Genomic DNA, 19,605 nt, shown 5'->3' on the forward strand with positions numbered 1-19,605 from the left:
TTCCGTAGAAGGTCTACAGGAAACGCTGCTGCGCATCTCGACCTCATCATGGACCAGCAGTACAACAGCACCTGATGCTCATACGTCAAAAGTGACGCTTGTTCGTACTTCAGTGCGGACGTTAAAAGACGTTCGGGGTCGTTATGGTGAGCGTTTGGGATGCGTTTTTATGTAAACACACAGGGCGGGCGAGGACCGCCCCAGGATAGTGAGTCAGGCTACACAAGAAAACGTAAATATCCCGACGCCCCTGATCCTGGACGCTCTGCTGTAACGATGCTCCTGTAGGGAGGCCTCTATCCGGTTTGTGTTGCGCTGAACATGGCACCGAATTTTATCCTCCATTGACACCAAATCGGCCTCGAGAAAAGCGCCAGTGAGCCAGCCCAGAGCAGCAGCAGCAGAAGCCGGATGATTGCAGCCTTTACCACCACCAATTGGGGGTTCAACTCTTCCGATCTCTGGCGCCCGTTTTGTGGCGTTGAACTAAAGCTCCGTGTTTTGCTTCCTTGGACGAGCATCACACCACCAGCTTCACCCTGGTACGGGCCCTGGGACTCTAACTGGGGATTATGTGGTTTTCGTTGGTACCAACGCCACGTCGCCTCTCTATTCCTGTTGCGTGTCCGGGCGGTGTCCAAAACGAGAAAAGTACAGTCACCGAGAGGGGCAACAGCTCGGACGATGGCTGACGACGGGTAATGGGTGAGAATATGATAACGAGAAAAGTGTTGACAGAACACACACACGAGCGGCTGCAGCAGCAGCAGCAGCACCATTCCATTCTCGTCAAAACCCGGTAGACGACGGGATGACGCTAGAGAGATAGTGAAGGACGTCGCCTGTGGCGCCACCTACTGGCGGTTCCCCCTCGCCGGGGGGTGGTCGTGGCGGCGGCACCGAAAGTTCGTCCGAGTGCGTTCTCGGCCGCGCGACGGACACAGACGACGGTAGACGATGGGGCCAAAGTTTTATGACCTCTCCCCTCATCTCCCCCCGCAAGACTGCTGCGAGTGTGACGACGATATGGCCGTGCACCAACGGCCAACCACACCAACAGCTTATGTTGGGGGGCCCACACTCATCGTAAAAGTTGGATCACCGTTAAGTGACGAAGCTGTTGCGTGCGTGTGTGTGTGTGTGTATTTCGGGACTGTGTGTCGCGTACCGTGTGCCGTACGGTCGTCTCGCCATCAGTTCAAAGGAGCAACTACTTGGATTCCCTTTTTTCGGGAGCGAGGGGCGAGAGGCCGACCGTGAAGTAAGCGATGCTCACATATGTATGTGTGTCTGTAGGTGTGTGGAGAGGCGGCACTATAGTGCTACTAGTAGGGTAGAACGCGCTAGAGTGGCGAGACGTAGTAAAACTGTGGATAAACGGGCCCATTCTTGAAATTATATTATTACAGTGTGTTTTATTGGATGAAACGGCATAACCCCGTAATGATCAAAGTGTGCGGGCAGCGGGCGCTAGGCAATGGCAATGGTGTCGCCTTGGTGTCGTCCTGCGCCTGCCTTTTTTGCACTAGTGCAGACGTCGCACTCGGGAAACCCTAACTCCCCTACTGTACTGAAGGCGCACTGTTGGTTGGTCCGTTGGTTGACTGGGCTGGGCCCCCCCCGGCACTAGGTGGCCCGCGCAGTCCCTTAAGTGAATAAATAATCGCTTGTTACGGGCGACGGGTGAAGGTAGTTTGTGGACGCGCCCGCGTATGTGTGTGTGTGTGTGCATGGGTAACGGTGGAACATGGAATCATGTTGTTACACCGGTGCTTCGGATCAATTGAGATTGTATATTATTTAAATGTAATATGTACTTACGGCGTTACACTTGATTTACCTACAATCGATCGGCGGATTGTTGCATCGGTCGGTGCCGGGGGCGCTTGCTTGCTTCTTGAGGCCACCGATAATTCGCTTTGTTGTGTGTTTGTTGTTTCGGAAATTGAAAAACACACAAGCGAGAAACAGATTCTTGTTTTTGATTGTCATCGCCTTCGCGATAAGGCTTGAGAATGGGATGTTTAAATGATTTATGCTGATTCAATGTTTAGAATTAAAGAGATATGTTTGTTTTTACACATTTTTTTTGTTTTATGTCGTAAAATGTTAACATGTTTAAAAAAACACACAAAGCTATTTTTCTGAGTAGTGTTGTTGCATTTTTACCGAAGGTTGTATGACCTGGAAGAGTGATACTGAACTGAATATATGGTTATTTACATGGCTGCGAAAAAAGTGGTGCAATGTATGGAACGAGAAATTCGTAAATTCGATCTGGTAAATACTGTTGAACTGCCGTCAAGGCATTTTGTGATTCGATGTTTTTCTTGATTTTTTAGTCAAATAATCGAACGAATGTCAGAAACGTTATACATCGTTTAGCACCAATTCTAAGTCACCTGTGGAAAATTTACTCACAAAAGTATGTGATGTCACAAGTGATATTGTGAACATTTTTTCTAACTTAGTCGCTTCAATGTTGGATTAAATGGATTCTAGTGTTTTTCTCGGTTGCACATGAGGACAGTGATGGGTTTATCGAGGCGGTGCACCGCTCCGTTGTTGATGAATCCTTCGCCGACATCGGGGAATCGCCCTCAAACAAGTGAGTAATTTAATCAAATCCAACGTCATTTGCTCCTCGGGTGTGTGTACTATCGTCACAAAAGATCTCTAAAAACCCACCTAAACGTGTGTGTGTGCGTGCATTCTGTTCTCCATCGGTGCGGCTTCTCGGGGTCATTGAAATCCGGTTCTCGTTCGCTCTAGCCGTAGAAAATGAGAAACTTTTCCGGAACTAATCGAGCAATGTGTGTGTGTGTGTGTAAGTGGACCCAAGCGGTGTGGCGCGCTGGTCAGCAAAAATTCAATCGGACAACCGAAGCAATCAAGAAGCAACACGATGACGACGACGACGACGACGACGACTGGTGCTAGTGCTGCCTCCTTCCCGTGGCAGCATAATCCCTATGCTTGTGCCGAGTCGGTTCGGCTCGATACCGGGGGCCGGAACCGTTCTCTCTAGATTGGTTCACAATTTCCCACGATCCCCCCGTAGATTAGATGAGAACTGAACTGTAGCGATGTCTGTGTGTGTGTGCGTGCGGGTTCTGTGGTTCTAGAAGCCGTGATCCCATTGTGTTGTGTCCCGGTGTCCAGTTCGATGGAGATTTTCTTGACTGGCTGAGGCAGAGTTTTCTCATTTTCCTTTCCGCCTTTCTTATGCTCAAATTATGACAATCGCTTGTACGACACCTTCAGGAAAAGCGGAACATCCCCGAGCACCCCAGCCCCAACATCACACTCTCAGTGGATGGATGGATGGATGACCAACGATGCTATGCGGTTCTGGGGCGTCGTGTGACCACCGGTGGTTTTGTGCCACTGCCACTGGCGCCATCTGCTGCTGTATGGCTCTTGTCTTCTCTCTGTCCATAGAACGCACGCCGAAATGATGGATGAAGCGATAGGCCGTAATAAGGGGGGAGGGAAGAAGAGCGAACGAGCGAGCGAGCGAGTGGTGGAGATGTTGGAAAAATAAGAAAAGTTCAACGGCCCCAAAGCGGCTGCCGCTGCTGGAGGGTGATGGTAGTGTGTGGAGGGCGTTGTGAATGGCGTGAGAATTTAGCACTTTGGTGGCTTCGACACGAAGGAGGTAGAGGCCGGCCACGGGCCGCGATTCCACGACCGACCGGAGCCGTCTCGAGTGGACGTTACCAGTGCTTTCGTTCCGCTTGGAAGCCGCTATCGCGAGGCATTACGCGATTACGGGTCGGACCATGGCCGCTGCTATAAAGTTGGATCAACGGTTTAAATCCTCGAGAGCTCCGCGAGACCTCGCTACTACTACTACTACTACTACTACGGTGTGGTGGTCTTTTTGGTCTGTCAATTACGCGCATTTGATCGTTCAATCGAAGCGGCGCTTTCCGTGGGTATGCACATTGTATCCGTGAGCTTTTCGCCGGAAAATTAGCCGCTGAATTAGACGCGTATGCAGATGATGAGTTCCATCATCCACTGGAAGGAACTGCATTGGCCGTGGTCAGTAATCAGGTTAATCATTTCTGCATTTAGCAAACCGATGGAAATGGTGGACACGTTGTGTGGTCGAAGGAAGAAGTCATTAGTAACTTTGTCTCCGTCAAAAAAAAAAAAAAACATGGAGCTACTCCATTTCCGTGTCATAGCATGTAGCGGTTCCGGACCACGAAATGGACCACGAAGTAAACCATATTGGTCCGGCGGCCGGCGTGTTTGTGTCACAATTTGCGGTCCTTGTGCGTCACCAGATGACAGCTCTGCTGCCTGTATCTACCGCAAGTTCCGGTGGTTTATGTGTGTGTGTTTCCGGGCAGTGTATCCTCCCGTAGATAGAGAGACACACAGACAGACAGACAAAGTGATTCCATTTTGTGCCGCTCCTGTGTGGCCTCGCAGCTGCTGCTGCTGCTGCTCATCGCGCGGCTGGCGGCGAGTTTGTTATCCGTTCGCGGAAAATTCCTTTTTCCGGAAGCGCAACTCTGAGCCCCGGACACGGCAAAAAGTGGATCCCGCGAGCACGCTTTTGCGAAAAAGGGGGAAAAGGTTTTTCGTTTTTCCTATCTCGCACTCGCAGCAACGCGAGTTCACGGTGATGACAGCAGCCAGCAGCAGCAGCAGCAGCAGCAGCAGAGCATCGCGCGTCAATCGCGGGGCTCGACATGGACCCGTCGTGTGGCTGACTGACTGACTGACCAGTCGACCAACCGGCCAACGGACCGACGGACCGCTACGCCTGGCAGGCGGTAGTGATTGATTGATGTGAATGTAATTTGAAGGATTGATTCCCATCGGGCCAAGCTCGGTCCCTCCTGCACCGCGCACACTCCCTCGCATGTTATGTTCATCTGCTGCCGCAAAAATGTTGGCACAAGCCGAGTGAGTTCCGACGATTGCCGCTCGCGTGTGCTTTGGTTGTTGCCCGCCCTTTCGGTTGACCGTTTTTTTTTCGTCTTTTTCTCGTTCTACCCTCGGAGCGATTTAGGTTGTTTCACGGAGGATCTGTTGTGTTTTTTGTTGTTGTTGCTCTCTTATGCGGCCGTGTGTTCGTGTGTGGGGTGGATCATTTTGAGATACGCTGCTACTGGTTTTGAACGAATTCTCCGCCCCCCTTTTTTATTCTCGCCGTTCTGATTGTTTCGTTCGCATCTCTTGAGATTTGGTTTTATAACAGCTCGCGATATGATACTTCGCGACCGGTGGCAGCGTGTATCGTTTTGATGACAGACAGACCGCTGGAGTTTGCTGGAGTGGCCTGCGGTTGGTCAAGTGAGTAATGAATGCGATAACACAAAAACAAAACAGAACGAGACAAACCCACCGCCCATTGTTGCATACAAAACAAAATGTTTCCAGTGACCCGTTTGTTTTTTTTTTGTTTGGTCAGGTCAGTTTTTCAATCGGAGGGCAGGACAATAATTTATTCATTCATGCTGCAACATCCCGACCCAGGGTTCAATATATGTGTGCTTGCTTGCGCGCCGTGCTGTTATCAGTGTGCTGCGTGCCAGTGTGGTGTGGTTTCGGAGCCACACCGAAAGCCACACGTCCCGATTGCCCCGACTTGGCACGGCCACCAAGGATCACTTGCATTAGCATAAAAAGGTTCTACTGGCTGCTGGTGGCGATGGCGGTGGTGCTGACGATGGAACAGTGCACGACCGTTGAGATCTCGAGATCTGATTGTCACGTGCACAGGTGGCAATGTCATTTGCTTCGTCCTTTGTCGAACGAAACGCTGGAAAGTCCTTGACCTGTGACCTGTGCGGTGCTTTCACCACCAGCACCAGAGCTTGTTTGAATGTGTGTGTGTGTGTTGGTATTAAAGTATTTTATGCAAAATGTGAGCAGTGTGCTATAAGGACAGATTCATCAAATGGCGCTTCGCTTCAAAGAGAGGTTCTCCAACTTTGTTCGCGGCGATTATACAGAGTAGCAACTTGATAGCGATAGCTTCCTTTGGGATATCGTTTTTGTACACTTAACAGTACATGTCTTGGATTCCCTTTTAAGTATTTGAATAAGTGACAATAAATTAAACGAACGTTTATGCTTTGTCTACCAAACACCTCTCATGGACTGTAACAGAAGTTAAACCGAAACATTGTGTCTTTTTTACTCATCAAAAAGAAGGCAAATAGAATGCTTACGAATTTCAACGGTTTATTGACCGCAATAGCAATTAGTAGAATTAAAGAATAATTGATCAATTCTGCATAAAAAGTTTTATAAGATGTGTTAAGAAATGTTTTATAAGAAGGTCCTTAAGAGTACAGGCGAATTTTTTAAAGAATATATTTCACGGACTATTATGTAACCAATATTACCAGAACTCAGTTGTCCGACCCACAGATCGGTTACATAACATGCTTTTCGGATCAAATAGTGTTAACTATCCATGTATTTTTGGCCGTTTTTGCACATTTGCTATGATCATATTTTGTTTCGTGATCTATTGCCTGCCGGTCGTAAGTCGAAAGATACTTAGTATTTATTACCCTTGAGATTGAAAATATTTAAAAAATTATAAATTTTGGTTGATTATTAGGAGAGCATTCAGAACTTTTACAAAAATGGTGTGAAAGTCGAATTTATGCTGCTCAATGCAATGATTCAATTTGTTGTCTGGTTGGAATCTGCTTGAGTTTGGTAAACAGACTTAATGGCGATTTTAAAATTTGAGACAGAACATACAAGCGAAATTCATCCAGTTGCATGTAATGGTTCTTTGCTATCGAATTCAGGTTATAGTAGACAATATTATATTGCAACTTTACTAGTGTTCGAATTCACGTTACAATAGACAATATTACATTGCAACTTTACTAGTGCTCACCATCATATGAAAACCAACGATAGGATCCCCACTCTCATGTCGCCTCGCCACCCGCTGGTATAATTCCAAAAACGTGTTTAAACGAAGAATCGTAACACCTCGCGACAGCACCGCGGTGGTTAACCGCCGCCGCCGCCGCCTGCACACAACAAATCAGTTGGCTGAAGAGCCACCGTACGGTGGTGGTTGCTCTGTCAATCCCACGATATGCTTGGGCCCCAACCCCCCAAGCATCTGCTGCTGCTGCTGGAAAATGCTGCTTCACTTCTGGAGCGAACTAAAGGTGAATGAATAACCGAACTCAGGCAGAAGGGAAGGCAGCAGTGCACACGAATGTGCTAATGGGAATAGCTAGGATGGTAAACGGGAGAAGATCATCACCATCATCATCATCATCATGACCGGCACCAGCACTACCAGCACCATTCCTCTACCATCGTCATTTTCATTCGTCGCGGTCCCGATTTACATTCCAATCGTTCTCCGTTGCGGTCCGTCTGGCCACGAACTCCGATCTCCTATCTCTGTGGCGACTGGCCGCGGCTTTCATTCTTTCAAGCGTCCGTAGCGCCGCTGTCCAGCGTTCCAGTGGCAGCAGTACGGTTCACCAGGGGTGGCCCCGTTGTTGGGGATGTTCACACACACACACACACAAGACGACGACGATGTTCGCTTTGGAGTCCGGCACACCATCGCTGTCATCACTGACCGTCGGCCTGGTGCGCCACGACGACAACGACCATGACGCCGTTCGGTAGCGAGTTTTCCTCCGTTTTTTGTCCACCCCTCCCCTTCGGTCTCTTTCACTGCGTTCCCGCTATGCTTATGCTCTCTGCGAGTGGCTTTGTGGTGGCTGGCGCTACGCTGGTGGTTTTGATGATGATGATGATTGTTGGATAGCAGCGTTTAGGTCAAATTGCGTGCGTGCGTGCGTGCGTACGTGCGTGCTGGCAAGTTTGGCGTGCATGTCAGCGACCACACACCAAAGTCATGCGTCATTGGAGTGTTCAATGGCCCCACGAGCGTTTGTCGTCGCCAATTGATGGAGAATAGTTGAGGATGAAGCACGGCGGTTGGTTGGGTGGTTGGTTGGCTGGAAGTTAATTAAATTATTGGCATTGGCGAATTAATTTCTCCTGGCGCTGCGGCGGTCGGTCGAATTGGTGTGATTTAGCGGGGCCAATCGACGACGACCAACTCCAACGTTGACTGACGGCAACGTTTTCGATCGCCGGCATATTGTCGTGGCGTTAGGTTCGTGGCGACAGCAGCGCGCAATCTGCTGGCTGCTGCAAGCGACGAAATGGACGACAAACACAGCGGTGTGTGTGCGTGCGTGCGTGCGTTCGTTTTTTATGGTAATTATTATTTCGCGTTAAACTCCTGACGGTCGCACAGTCTGTACGTGTCCGTCCGTTTGGGTACGGAGTGCTCGACCAGAGTTCGGTGCTTAGCGATCGAGTGAAGAATAAATCATGTTGCGTTGGGGCGGCTGCTGCGTTGGCGTTGGCGTTGATGTGGCGCCGCTAATAATCAGATAATCGCTCGGACGTGAAGTGTTTTGCACGCTTTGGCTGCACGCCGAGTTGGCGCGATTGTTGGTTCCAGTTTTTGCGGTCGGGACGTCGCACACGATGCCGAATCTGTTCGCGTTCGATCGATGCTTGGAGTGTGATTTTCCGATTCGATCGTACGTCAGGTGAAATAGCTGGGAGTTACGTTAGATGACAGGTTAAATTTTAATGCTCACATCGGTGGAGTTATCGCCGTGGTAGCGAGGAAATGAGTGCTTTTACTACTCTGTAAAAGACTTAACTTTGCTTGATTAAATTCGCTTCCACCAAGCTAATATTGCAGCACATATTGAGTTTTGCTTCTCAACCCAAGGACATGGTAATGCGGGTAGCTTTATGTTTAAGCCGCTATGCACCATCTTCAAATTAGTAAGTTTCAAATTAGTTAGGGCTACTTCCAAATTACACACGAGTAATAATAGTTAGAGGATGTGATGTGGACACAACCATTACACAAGCAGAACACAAAAGCCAAGAATATAAAAGATGTCTTCAAGAATTGCCAGGAACTCTTTATTTATAGTCCAATGGTATAAAATAAAAGAGCATCCAATGGTTTAATACAATGCCTAGACAAGTAGAAGAAAAATAAAACGCCTGGGAGTTTAAACGAAGGTGCGTTTAGTACGTTAAAAAAGTTGATGTAGACTTAAAAACACTTGTACTCATCAACAGAAGCTATTGGTTTTTCAGCTGAATTTGGAGTTTTAGTATAATACATTCTTTTTTCTGATGATTTGACTTGATAATTTAAAATGATAATATAGGATACATGAATGAGATAACATGTCTTTGAGACCGGTAAAATTCGATAATTGAAGCAAATAGAACGACTCTCGCTGCACTCGTGTTATCTTAAATCAGGAAACACAAATTCATCTGTTGATGAATTTTTTAATTCTACCGTGAATATCCCAGATAAATTTAATTTCTGCCATTCTTACTCAATTACTATTGGTACTCAAACGCTACAAAAATTTTATGGTACCGGCTACTAAAAAAAACAAACTATAGGTTTTTCGTGCCCAATCCGGAGAGTGCTTCCGCATTTATCCTCATGGAAAAGGCTGGTCACCGTTATATGAATGGATTGGAGTCGGACAGATTTTTCTAGAGTATCTTGCAACGATGAAACCACTTCGTACCATGGTTTTTTTTAGATATAAAGATCATAAAAAAAGCTTTGCCTATCTCAAACCATTTTTGGGTGTGAGAAGTGGGTCTCATCATCACCTTCAACATGGCAGCATAATTACAAATATTTTATCCATAACTCTTCGTCAACAATATTTCAATCCTTCAATTGCTGCCTGTCCATCGAATGCTCGCTCATCCCATCCCCATCATAACTCATTTACCGCGTTAAGTGTAGCCGCCTTCCATCACCGCAAAACAGAAAGGAAAGGAAAGGCAAGGTGGTACGGGTGTGGACAGACTCATTACAACGGTACCACCGCGGATGGTGGGGGCCACGTGTGTGCGTGCGGTCGCCGCCATCACCACTGCGCTCGCAGCGCGCGCATAATTTGAACGATTTTCTCCCCCAAAAACCCGCGGCTGGTGCTCTCGTGCGCGCCCCACCTTAATGTGTTTGCATTTTCGCGTAATTTATCGCAAGCACTCGGAGAACGGGGGTAGTGCTCCCGGTGCTGGCGCTGATAGTCCGATGACGAGTTTCCATCATCAAAAGCGCGGCGCACTGGTGGCTTTTTAGCCGGCGGGTGTCATCGTCGTCGTGTCGTTTTAACAGCGCGACAATTTATTGACTTGACTTCTTACCGGCACAATATATCCCTCTCGATCCGTGTGCCATCCGTGCCGGGAAACCCAGGCTTTGTGTAAACAAATGGACACAAACTGCACCAGCAGAAACCGTTAAAAAAACGCTTCCACCAAACAGAACGACTTGTCTGCGGAACGAAGTCCGTTAACGAGTTGCAACGGTAAGCTTCAGTCTGTCACGATCATCTTTCGCTTTCCCTCTCTTTCTCTTTCTTTCTCTTCCTCCCTGGTGTGCTGTCACCACGGCCGAGACACGGACGTCTCGCGCGGTCACGTCTTTATCGTTGACCAACTTTCACACTCCCTGCGGTCCGGTCTCTCTGGCTCTGTCGTGGCGTTTTTGGAACGCTTTTTCGCGACGAAATGGAAGGGCTGCGGCGTCTTATGCTGAGGGTGATTCCTCCTCCCTCAATTTCTCCCGTGGTGTATCTTAAATGGTGGGCAAATTGCGAGCTCGCGCGGAAGATCGCGAGTACCCGGAGTGGCGTGTCGACGGCATTTAATGAATTCAACTTGCTTACTCCTTTTTTAAACCTTCCTCACGAGTGAACGAGTTAGTGGCCGGGTGCGGGGTTTTCCCAGGACCGTGGTCGACTAATTTCTTGTCGTTCGAGTAGCTTCGTTATTCGCACGCTTTTTTTGAGGGTGGGTTATTGCTTGGGACACAATTGCTTGTCTTGTTTGCATTTGTTTTGGAATTTATCTCTCTAACCAAAAACGAAAAACAAACACTTCCGCTGAAGTGGAGCCGAAGCACGACGCGCTTGTTGGTACGCTGTTAAATCCCGTTCTAAATCACGTTGGATCTGTTCAGAAATCCGGGAAGAGAGGGATGCAATTGCGGGTTATAAATTTCTAGATAAATGTGGGTTGTTGCTCCGACAAACTCCAAATGCGTCGTTTGGTGGCCCACAAATGAATCCTTGCAGCAGCATTCCGACTCCAACTCCGATAACATATATTAATCAACGAAATTTTCGGAAACGCTTTACCGGTACCGGAAATATCCGGGCCACAACGCCCGGCATACATACGCCACAAATTGTTGGCCGCGGAGTAGTCGTTGGCCAGGCTGAACCGTTGCGCCACGGTGTACACTGTTTCGCGGGAAAAGTCCTCGCTATTTTGGGGGAAAAACAATCCCAACCAGATGCTTGTGGCGTTTATGTTGAGAGCATCGTATGCTGCCCCCGCGGCTGGCTTTTGGAGCATTTTAGAAGTGGAACACTTTTTGTGTTTTAGCGAGAGTCCTGTAGAACTGTGTGTGACCACCGCACCGCAACAACGGTGCATGGTAATCCCATTCTGGCGAACCACTCAACGTGAAAACACAAACGCACACACACACAAACATGGGGAGGCTTTTCCGAGGAAGGAAATGGAGGAGTGAGAACCGTACGTCGTGGTGTTTGTGTGCGGCCGTTGTCCTCCGGTCAAACCGTTTCTGGTTTTCCGGTGTCCGTGAACCATCCTTCTCTTCTTCTTCTCCTCCTCCTCCGGATGTTTGTGTGTGTTTTTTGTGATCCTCTCTCGGTTTCCCACTTGATGATGACCGCCGCCGCCACATCCTGTTGCATAATTAACCATTTTGCGTGTTGCCGAACGCAACGCGCGCGCGAACCAGAAGCTCGTTTTCGGTGAAAACGGTGAAAACGGTGGCTTTTCCAAATCGACCGAACGGAAGCCGATGACCGGTGGCTTTAGTAGGTGAAGGAGAGCACCCGGAGCAGAAAACAAATGATTGCGCTCAAATGATGGGAAACTAAGTCACCAGGACAACGGGTGGCGGGGGGAAGGTTGAGTCCCGTGGTTGGCACCAACCCGTGAACACCTGAACACATGCCGCAGACAATCTGCGTGTAATGCTTCTCCTCCCTTCTGGTAACACTTGGGAAATGATTGATTTTCCACTTCAAGTCCGTCGGCCAGAGGTCGGGGCGCTTCATCCCCTCCTTCTTTCTCCACGATATCAGCTTCATCAGCATTTGCCAGCCTGTGAAAACGCTTGCAAATTACCGTTTTGTAACGGTTTTGCCTCCCTCGTTTCCCGGGTAAGGACGACACGACGGTGGCGGTGGAATACCATGTTGTTGTGCCCTTGTTGAAGGCCGCCGAGCACCGAGCCGAACGCTAATTAGGGCGGACAAATTGATGACGATTACAGTTTACAGCAGCAGCAGCAGCAGCAGCAACGGTGTGGTGGTGGACCCTGCTGTGTAAACAAATTAGTGGCCCGGACTCCGGTGTAAATGTCGCACTTGGAACAACGTACTTACTCCTGGATATTTTTGGAGATTTTTTTAACTGGACGAGAATGCTATCCACTGGAGGACACATGGTATCAGGGGGGATAGGTGTTTTGTTTGTTTTAGTTGTGAGGTAATGAGGAAAGGGTCGTGAGCTCACAACAGTTGTACGGAGCAGAGTTGACAAGTCAACTATTACGTTGTTTTGTAAGTAAGTTGCGTTTTTTGTAATCGAAAGTAAATACCAGTTTTGAGGCAGTTGTAATGAAGGTTAATCAGGGATGTATATATCATTTTGTTCTATAATCTTCCTTTGACTTGACTTCTTTTTGGCTTCTTCAGGATTCGACAGTCTTCGGGATGTTTTCGTTTTTATTTTCAAAAACTGAACGAAGTTTGATTTTATAGTGTCATCTTCCTTAAAAGTTTAACCGTACAAGGAGTTTTGCAAAAATGGACGAATTTGACATATTTTGACAAAAGACATTCAAATGTCTTTGCGGTTTTTCTTCTCAGAAAATATTAAAGGTAAAATGTGTCTAAAATGTTCGCTTTGGGACTTTATCTAGATCTAGTGTCGCCACACACTTCCACTTATGAACGAATTTACGCGCACTTTCTTCCTAACGCAAGCTAAAAGTGACAACTAATAAATGCCAGGAGGATTAAATTGTAGCTTTGTTAAAAACGCTCAAAAATGTTCATTTCCATCTGACGCAATTACATATGAAACAACCAACTAGCTGTCGAGTATTGAAGGAATAGGAACCTCCACTACCGGTGACTATAGTTGCAATGGAAGACAATCGACCATTGGTAGCTAATAGCTTTACCGTCCAACACTGAGACAGGTACTTCAATTACAGCTACTACAGTCACTGTGCGCTTGTCGAGGGATTACTCGTTCTTCGCTTGGGAGCTCTTGTTGAAAACTTTCTAAAAGACTAACCATGCTTGGTCCGCACTTTCGACAGACAAACGATAACCAAAGAGAGAACGAGAGAGAGAGAGGGAAGAAAGAGAGAGGGAAGAAAGAGAGAGCGAGTTCAGAATAACTTTAGAATGGAGCTAAGCTGCATTTCCTTGAATCTCGGGGCTTTGGGGAGAAAGATATAGCAGCCCAGGGTGTGCAGTACGTCGGCCAGCCAATTGCCTTCCAGAGAGTACATTCCAGAGTTCTGGACGTGTCAGAAGAGTTTGTAAGCATGTTGTCGCCCCTAATCGCCCTAACGTAATTTGACTCGACTCATGGTGACTTATGGTCCATTATCGATGACCCAGATTAGTCATACACTTACTTGCTTACGCCTCTACTTTATGAGCTCCTACACACTGCCATTCGATCGAAGAGGTCGTTCCATGTATGCAATATGATATGATAGCTCGTAATATGTTCGTTGGGAAGAATCAATACACAACAATTATAGGTATTTTGTCAGGGTCTTTATTATTGGATTTTACGGTTTCAAAAGTAATCCCAAACGGTTTAAAACCGGACACTTAATCTCCCCGTGATCGTGATCGTGATTGCGCCTAGTTGCGCGCTGGTGTGGCTTCTGTAAATCTATCACAGGACGGGGCAGGCTTCAGATTGCAGCCAGCTTGAAACTTGATTTGCTGATTATATTGTCCAATCTGTGGACGGGTTTATTACTCCCTGCGTGGTTTGCCTGGGTCAACGTTTACAACAATGGACCCAGCGCGTAATGTCACCTTCTAGATCAGAACCAGAAGTGTCACCTCGGGACAGTACCGCGACCGCCAGTAGTCTGCTGATGGCAATTGGTGGTCGTGGTGGTGTTGTCGTTCACACTGCAACGAACACACGAACCAACGAACCAACGAGTAATGACGTCTTAGTTTGAGCCTGATTTATGCTCGATCGAGCTCAAAAAGGTCGATCTGTTTCAGTACCCCACCTTTCTGGTCGTCTGGTCATTGTGTCGACGCGGCCCCTCCCCACTACACCGTGGGTTGGCGCCGTGTAGGCACACAGAACCGTCTCCTCTTGTGCTTCTCTTAAAACTCGCTGCGACACACCGGCCGGACCGCACTGGGGGGACGTGAAAGTGAAATATTGTTTACCTGATTTGCATAATGGTAATCAATGTTCTGGTCCAGGCAGGTCCTGCTTCCTGGTGCTGCTGCTGCTGCTGCCGCTGCTGGGTTCACCGTTCATGGAACAACAAGCGCGGCCAGAGAGAGAGAGAGAGAGAGAGACAGAATCCGGGGCACTGATGCTGTAGAGTGAAGCAGAAGGACTTCCATCCGGATGGTGCGGACGTAGGAGGTTGTGAGCGAAGGTTAATTTCAAACCCATCATAGGCCGGCTCAACTTCCAGGCTGTGCTAGCTGCTGCTGGTGGCCGACGGGGTCCCCAAACCAGCAGATGGTCCTGGCCGACGAGACGACACCGACGACGACGCCAATGATGATGATGATGACGATGGTGATGGCGGCGGTGGTACCTACCGGATTGGATGGATTTTGGACGGGAACTGCACGAGGAAAGTTTTGGATCCGTCCTTTTACATAAGGTCCGCCACGTCCGGACGGTCCGTGACATCATGGATGGAGGATGAATGTGTTGTTGGCCCACCGGGGGAAGTGTGTGTGGCACTTTTCGAATGCTTTTTCGAACTTCTCCAATTTCCTGCCAGGGTTTGGACGTAAATGGACATCGAGCGAGCGCCTAGGTCTAGGTGGTAGATACTACTACGCGTTGTTCCGGGGTTTGTACGCACCGGTGGAACACACACACACGCACGCACGCTCTGTAGACTGTTGTCGCCTTAGTTATGGCCGTTGACACTGACGCTGGCGGGGGCCCACCATTATCAGCCTTATCCGGGCTTATGAGCCGCCGCGACGCGACGTGAGCGACATTCGACCAGCTCTTGGGGATCAGTACCATGACTCCCATTGACTAGTTCAAACCAATAAGCCTCTCTCGCTCTCTCTCGCTCTCTCTCTGTTCTACCCCGACATCACACTTCGCCTTCAATTTGTGGCTGGTCGTGGATTTGTGGCTTTCAAGAACCATTCCTCGGTTTCCTCGGTTCTCTCTACGCCGAGTCAACACTCGGTGATGTAGGTGATGCATTTGAAAAGGACTCAAACCTTGGACCTCTTCTAGCAGCAGCAGCAGCAGCAGCAATCCCCAGAGCCAGAGCTCTGGAACTGAAAGAGCTAATCGGTGGAAGGTACGAGCCGTGATTTTTTGAACCGCGTGTAATGGGGGAGGAAGAGAACCCGTTCAATCTCGTCGATAGGTAGCCTGGAATCAAGTTCACACTCTCGTCGTTCGTGCTTTGTGCTTGGTGGTTTTTATGATGGTGCTCATGTTGCCGCTCGCGACACCGTCGTAAAAGTCGAACTCGCACACGATACCGTCGTTCACGAGTCATCCGGTGGCGACGATGACGGCGACGACGACGACGACCAGAGTTGGTGGAGTGTGTTGAGTGGCGAAGTGTGCGATACATTATATTCTTTCAATAAAGCCGACACCTCGCCGACAACATCGCTCTCTACCACCCCAGCCGGTCTTCGGTTTAGCGTTCTCCTTTGGCCTGACGGGATCGTAAATGTTGAACCCCCCCGACAAAGGTGTAGTACCCCCGAAGGTGTGAGAGCGCGTCCCGCGAATGGTTTGGTTTGTTTATTTTTGGCCAATGGAAGATTTACGCTGCTCCAATGTCTGTTTCGCTGGAGGAAGACAGCAGTAGCAGCGTCTGACTGACGGTCCGATTGCGTTGCCTCCTTGTTTGCGCGGTGGAGGTTAAAGATACGGCGTTTAAATTGTTGTAACGTAAATATGTTACATTTACACTGGAGCGTGTTTATTGCAATTAATGTTGATCATCACTTTCAATTCACAAAGACCTAGTCTGAGCTACAAATGGTTCGATTTGACATTAGTAACGTGACAATGTATTAGGTTGTTTCAGTAGTAATTAGGTTTTTTAAATGGAAATACTGTTTTCACATATATTATGTGGCGGCGGTTTTTCTTCTTTAAACATTTTGGGTCCCTAAATTAGTTCTTTCGAATCTACTAAAAGATGGCCCAACTAACGACATTTAAAAGTATAACTAAATACCGTTAAAACACAATAAGTAACTGCTCATAGTATTGACTTAAACATATTTTTTTCTCGAGTTGCGTAGTTGTGTGTTTCAAAAGTCAATTTTGCAGGAAAGTTTAAAAACCTTCTATTATTCGAAGAAACCGGCTGTAAAAAGATAAGGGCAATGTTTGGATTAATGTAATTATTCTTTTGGTTTGGAATATCAATGGATTTTGTTGAGGCAAAAAATCGATAAACTAATTGGTAGTCCTTATAGTAAAGTAAAGTGTGTCGAAAATGCCCGCTTTTGGACTCTACATTGAAATTTCTCGCCCTTTTTTTCTATGGAAAACTGAAAGTGACAACTAATTATCGCCAAAAGGATGATTTCGCCAGAAATCGCTCTAATCCTAGTTTAATCCTATTGTTCGGTCACGCAGTCCATTCGTTCGTTAAACCAAGTTTTTTGATCTTTTGTAACACCGTTTTCCGGGCACCATATTGTGTCGCTTAACATTATTGCTGCACACATCGGAAAACTAAAAGCATTTTCATTTAAACCAAACCAAAAAAAACACAAACACACCCCCCAGAAAAGGTAAAATCGGTGCAGAAGTGCGGGTAGCAAGTGTACCAACTCCACTATTCATGCATCGTGTCATCTGTTCAATCGCATTAGACATGGCAGGTGACGATGATGTAGCGTCGTACGTTTCACGACGCTGTCCACAATTCCACCCAACCCAACCCAACCAGGCCCAGCCCTGCCCGGCCAACAATTGATACTGACGTTGAGTGGCAACGCGGTGAAAAGTGACTTCCAATGCGTCATCAGCCTTTTTCCCGCATCGACCGCGCGACCGGGGGTCTGTGGTACTCGGTATCGAACCACCTCCACCCCCTGGAAACTCTTTGGTCGTTTTCGAAATCCGTTACGTGCTTTGACACCGCCGAACGTCGACTCTGTATGTCGTACATTCGGCAGTACTGGTCCGTTGGTGGTGGTGCTGGTGTTGACGATGGCATAAAAACGGATTGGTGGATCCAGTAGTCCCGCTGGTTGGTCCGTGTACTAAACCGGAATGATGGGCGAAGGTCGGAGGGAGCGATTCATGGATATCTGAAATCGATAAAGCCAAGGACGACGACGGTGCACAGGCGAGCGAGAGTGAAGCAGGCTCGTCTCGCATGTGATGACGATACCCTATCGGACCTGCTGCTGCTACTGCTGCTGCGAAGGACATTCTCTTGGTAGGGGTTGGTCCGCTAATCCAACCATTCTGTGCGTTCAAGTGTTAGTACAGCCGAACAGCGGCAACAGGAAAAAAAGCGTCCTTCCGTCCTTCCGTTTCAGACCAGAGAAGAAGGCCGTCGTGTACACCGAGAAAGGTGTGTGCGTGCGTGTGTCATCCAAGGCGATCACCTGAGCCTTGGAGCTGTGATGATTGCCAAACGAAACGGAATGTTTGTTTGTGTACCCCGTCCGTACGCACATTAACACCGAAACGAAACCGAGGGTTATAGGTGCGTCGTCGGGGTAGCTTGAACGTATAATTGAATCATAAAAATTTATAACGCAACATCATGTTCCGCGCTCCTGGATGCTTCAGAACCTATCAGGCCTCAGGCCCCAGACCCCAGGAATTGCCTTCTTCTGGCTTCGAAAATTCCAGTCCAGTGGCCTACGGTCTAGTAGTAGAACAGCATAGCAAAGAGTGAACCTCGTCATGCCAGGGATTGCGTTGTCGACATTGGAACCGTTTTCTGATTCGTCTGCTGCTACTGCTACTGGTCTGGTAGGACGATTTCTCTTCACGCTGTATCTACACACACACACACACACCTTCTTCATCCGTGATGTCGAAGAAACTGATCCAAAGGATGATGATGATGATGATGGTGATGACGATAGGGCTTTTTTCGTTCATCTTACGCGCCGCCCAGTCACGGGCTCAGAGTAATTCGTGTTAGCGTAGACATGTTTTCGGTCCGATAGGAAGGAAGCGCCTGCGGTGGTCTATCAATGACTGAATTAGCTGGCTGGTCGTGGTGGTGGCGACCCCATGAATGTAAGCACATGACTTTATCGAGTGGAGCAGCAGGCCAGACCTCGAGAGTCTTTGGTCTCAGTTTGTTGTCAGTTTTGCGACTCACGACTGAATGAAGACGCGAGCGCCTTGGGTAATAGATGATGTTCCTTAGCTTCTTCTTCATCGGTTCTGACCGTCCTGGTGGTTGCTCTACATATCCAAAGGGAGGGGAGTCCAGGTTCTTTTGTTGTTCTGCTGCCGCGCGTGACAAAAGGCGCCTTTGCGCGTCAGAAGGAGAAGATGGTCCACACCGGCATTGTGCAGCATCATCCTGGTGGCTGGTTGCGATCCTCTTTTGCGAAGAAGAAGAACAACGCTCGAACGCCGTTTCGAAGCAAACGATTTCAGATCGAAGGAAAAGGCCTCTCTCTGGCGTGTTTTGCGTGCGTGTGTGCTTGTGCGCGAGACACACACGTGAGATGATTCATCGGAACATCCTTGTGCCTTCATCATGAATCATTTCCCCTCCCCGTGGTGCCTTTTCCGTTAGTGCACGGACGCTGGTGAGGATGAAAATGTTGTTTTCCAACTAGCACGCCGCTTCCGTTCGTTCTATCTGTAGCCTAAAGGATGTCGGAAGAGAGTCGAGCGCTGGAAGAGAGTGTCACTTGCGCCACGAACGTATGCTTGCTGCCAATGTTTGACAGATAAATAAACCTTTCGCACGCTCCGCTTGCACATCGTTGCGTGATTCAGCGATCGCGAGAGGATTGAAATCGAACCAACGATTACGATGCCGATCTGTGAACTCTCCCATTCATCAGTCAAAGCACAATGGAATGAGATTTGTTGATCTCGGTGTTTGTTGAGCTCTCACCACCGTGGTGGTGTGTGTTTGACGCTTTATGGTGTTCCTTTCAAACGTTCGTTCCTAAGACAATGCTTCATCCAAACGATTCAAACGGTTTCAAATCATTCTATTAGGCATTTAAACAGCGTGCAACATGCAACAAACGTCGTAGT

The 19,605-nt window shown here is 48.2% G+C and overlaps 1 protein-coding gene across 2 annotated transcripts in view; it reads left to right on the forward strand.

Annotated features, from left to right (window-relative positions):
- The window catches only part of LOC125949223 (uncharacterized), a 203,986-nt gene that overhangs the window by 46,999 nt on the left and 137,382 nt on the right, over positions 1–19,605 (forward strand). The window lies entirely within an intron of this gene.

This window comes from Anopheles darlingi, chromosome 2 (genome assembly GCF_943734745.1).
Source record: "Anopheles darlingi chromosome 2, idAnoDarlMG_H_01, whole genome shotgun sequence".
NCBI classification, from domain to species: Eukaryota; Metazoa; Arthropoda; class Insecta; order Diptera; family Culicidae; genus Anopheles; species Anopheles darlingi.